The sequence below is a fragment of the Alligator sinensis genome, unplaced genomic scaffold (assembly GCF_000455745.1).
Source record: "Alligator sinensis unplaced genomic scaffold, ASM45574v1 scaffold98_1, whole genome shotgun sequence".
Classification (NCBI taxonomy): domain Eukaryota; kingdom Metazoa; phylum Chordata; order Crocodylia; family Alligatoridae; genus Alligator; species Alligator sinensis.
Genome location: NW_005842058.1, coordinates 1,378,289 through 1,382,036, shown reverse-complemented (window position 1 = coordinate 1,382,036; position 3,748 = coordinate 1,378,289).

Sequence of the window (3,748 nt, the reverse complement as noted above, 5' to 3'; positions counted from 1 at the left end):
GTTTCCTTTAATCACTTGGCTGTTTGCCAGGCAACTCGGTACAAAACCTGACAACACTCCTACAGGGTTGTAAGCAGTTGTGTCCCTAGTTTGCACCTGAAGCAGCAGAGGCCCAGACCTGGCCCAAACATAATGCTGCCAGGTAATGGAGGTCACAGAAGAGGGCTGTGTTCAGCTGTGCTGCCTCATGGATGTGGTCACGTGCCTTATCAGAGTTCTGCTTCCCATTTCTTTTCTCTAATGATAAGATCCCCCTGCATCCATTACGGGCCATCCTTTTCCCCTGTTGGATTATGCCAGAGCACTTGCATTGCTTTATTCATAGCCATCGGAGGCAAGCAAAGAGCTGCTCAACACTTCCTTGATGGGCTCCAGCTTACTTAGGTCTGTTACCGGCCTGTGAACTTAGTGCTAAAAAACTAGAAAGAAGGGGACTTGGGCTTAGATGCTAGGCTAGTGCAAAGGTTGTCCCCATTATTAGCGCCCACAGAAGTGCCAGGTCATTAGTGGAAACGTTGACTGGTTTGGGATAGCAAAGCTAGGACTGTTTGGCATAATGGCTGGACTGGCTGTCTCTCAGGTTCAGCTTTGGGGTTCCTACCTCTTTGTCACTTTGCCTCATCTTAGAAACTCCATTGCCAGGTATTTTGTGCTATTAAAACACTCACCTTCTTTTCTTGATGTCTGTATTCCTGGTTCTCCCCCCCCGCCTGCCCCAGTTCTTAGCCTGCATATCTCTTTCCTTACGTAGGTATTTAATGTGTTATTTTTGCATTTGTTTTGTTGCAGGATTGATGATCCCTGGGCAGCTCTGGTTTGCTGGAGCCACTAGGGAACGCAGATCCTGGGGATGTTTGGTGATGGCCAGGCCACTTGTTAGTCCTCAGCTGCTCACACTAGATTGTAGCAGCAGGGCTGTTCCTTAGTGGTGGATGCCTTGCTGAATTATAGGTTCAAGTGTGAGCTGTGCTGCTTTTGTTATGAAAAGGATGCTCTTAAGTGCTTGCAGCTCAATGTAGAGTTGCTCAGGAATGCTGCTGCTGCAGGTTTCTTCCTTTCTTCATCCACACTCCTTCAGAACAAGCAGGATCCCCTGCAGGGATCTCTGCCAGGTAAAGCAGATGTACTTTCTGAGTAAGATTCCTAAGCAGAGAGGTCCTGGAGGGTCTCCTTTGGAGCTAGGAGGGTAGTTTCATTCCCTGTGTGTGACTCATTTTGACCTGGCTCCCAAGATGTGTTGTAGGACCATACAGTGAATTAATGAACCTTCATTAAAGGTTTGAGGAAGCTGAAGCACCTACAGTGTCATTGCAGCTTAGTGCCACGATCCAGACATCTGGAAATACATGATGGCTCAGAAAGGTGGTCCGTATCCAATATAATTTAAGAGGAGGAATCACAATGCTGCTGTGATGGGTCAGCTCTGGCCAACAGCCAGCAAACAGCAGGTCCAGCTACAGCAAATGGGAGCTTCTTTAGTCATCAAGACTCCTAAGGCAGGGCCAGGGATCCCTGCCAAAGGGGCTTGTTCCACACTGGACAAGGAGGGTTTGCATAGCAGCCTCCCTCACACACACACTTTGCTGGGGAATCTCAAACGGGGCTGCTGAGCTGTGGATTGCAGGGGTGTTACACTGAAGAAAAGGCACTGCTTTCCTGACATCAGCTCCTCTCCTGGGAGGTATAACAGGTGCCCGTGCATTTGAAAGCAGCTGCCTGCATTTTTCTCATATGCTTAGCTGCCTTGTCTTAGCACCTCTTTAATCACAGCCAAGGGGACCACAGGGCTGGTGTTTGAATGCAAGCGCTGTGAGAACAGCCAATGCAAATATGCCCTCTGCTCTGGAGGCCACCCAGGGGTGTTTGAGTGAGGGGTGGCCTTTTGCCTGTGTTCCCATCCAGCGCAGAACACCCTTCCTCCCCATCTGCTTGCCATCACTCACAAAGTGAAGCGGGTGAGCTTGGCAAGCAGTACGACCCCACTCCCAGGCCCAGTTGGCCTTGGGTCCTGTATGCACACAAACATGCTCCAGTTCAGTGACACTGATGCAACCTGCTGTGTACACACTCCTCCTTGCTTAATACAGCCTAACTTAAATCTGTTCCTCAGCTGAAACTGAACTGAAGCAAAGCTGACTTACACTGCTCTTACAAAGTGTGTTTTTCCAGCTGCTTCCTCTTTCTAATGGCTGGTTGAGGCCAGGCTCTAGCTTCCCAGAGCTCCCCCTCCATGCAGCTGGGTCTTTCTGTCTCTGCCTTTGGTCCCTGCAGAGGCAGGCAGACCCAGGGTGGCCCGTCTGGGTGGCCTTCGGCACCGTTCATGAGGCCTGCGTAGTGACAGATTTCACAGTGCCTCTGAAGGGGCTTGGCTTCATGACCCCTGTCTTTGTACGGGGTGCTCACCTGCCGAGGTGACAGAGAAAGAGGAGGCAGCATCAGAGCATCACAAATGGCTCTTCCCACCCTCTCTGGTTCCAAATTTTCATTCTATTGAAGGAGCAAATGCAGCAATAAACCAAGGCTTGCCCCAGGGGGGCTCACACACAGTGGTCAGGGGTGCAGAGGGAGACAGGTCTTTGGTATGTCACCCTTGTTTGCATTTGTGGTTGGTACATGTGTATGCACACGTGTTAACATGTTAATATGAACGTGTGGGGGACAGGGTGCCTCCATGTGTGTGTGGGTGGAAGGAGTGGTAACTCCGGTGTTATCATTACATGTCATGTCCATTGCTCTGTACAAGTGTGTGCACATACAGGCACTAGCTGGAAAATGGGAGTACGGGTGGATAAGTCTGCAGGTTTGTCCTGCCCTGTCAGTGTGGATTATCAGTGGACTAGAGCTTTGTCCCTGGGCACCAAGTCCCTTCTCATCATGATGAGTTATTGGGCAGCAAGCAAGATCCTCCTCCCCAGCTGCTCCAGTTCCAGTGTGGTCCATTCTCACCCAGTGCAGTTTTCATCTGCCAGGCCCCTGCGGAGCTGCGGCCCTGTTAGCAGTGGATGAAAGGTGAGCCATGTGTTTGCGTTCATACAAACGAGGTCATTTGTTACATCTAGGGGACCAAGTTGGCCTGGTGGAAGGCAGCTGTGGGGTACAAATGCTCTTGAGAGGAGTGTGAAGAGGCCCAAATAATGCCCTGGTTTGTGATGGGGCAGAAGTATCAGGTCCTTTTTGTCATCAATTGGCTTTGCACTTGCCTCCTGGCTCAGCTGTTTTCAAAGGGGCTGTGCTTGAGGGTCTGGAGACATGACCCCTGCTGTAAAACACATTCACTAAAGAGGACTAACAAGCAAACTGGCCATGGACTCTGTCTAGAATAGAGGAGAAGGCAAGCATCTCTGGTCCAAAGCTGGGCTCCTTGCATGCTTTTGCTCTAGTTAAAATTGTGCAGCCACCCTGCAGTGCAGAGGTATTCCAGCGTGGCTAGCACACTAACTAGCCTTTTATTTTTATTGGTATAACCTATGGTTTTACACACAGGGCCTTTGAATAGTGCAGCTATTTCAGTAACCCCTGCCCCTGCATAGTTCTACCAGCAAGGCTTTCAAGCACAGCCCAAAGAACAGGCTCAGAGGGGGGTTGTCTACAGACCAAAGACTCAATTGTGATTCTCACATGTACAGCGATGACCTGAGAAGTGTCTTCCCTGGCAGGCATAGGCACTGTGCTGGGGCTGAAGTACCCCACATGCAGGACTGCTGGCCTGTCTAACGCTTGCTTGCTTTAGTGCGTTGTGAAGGAGGGT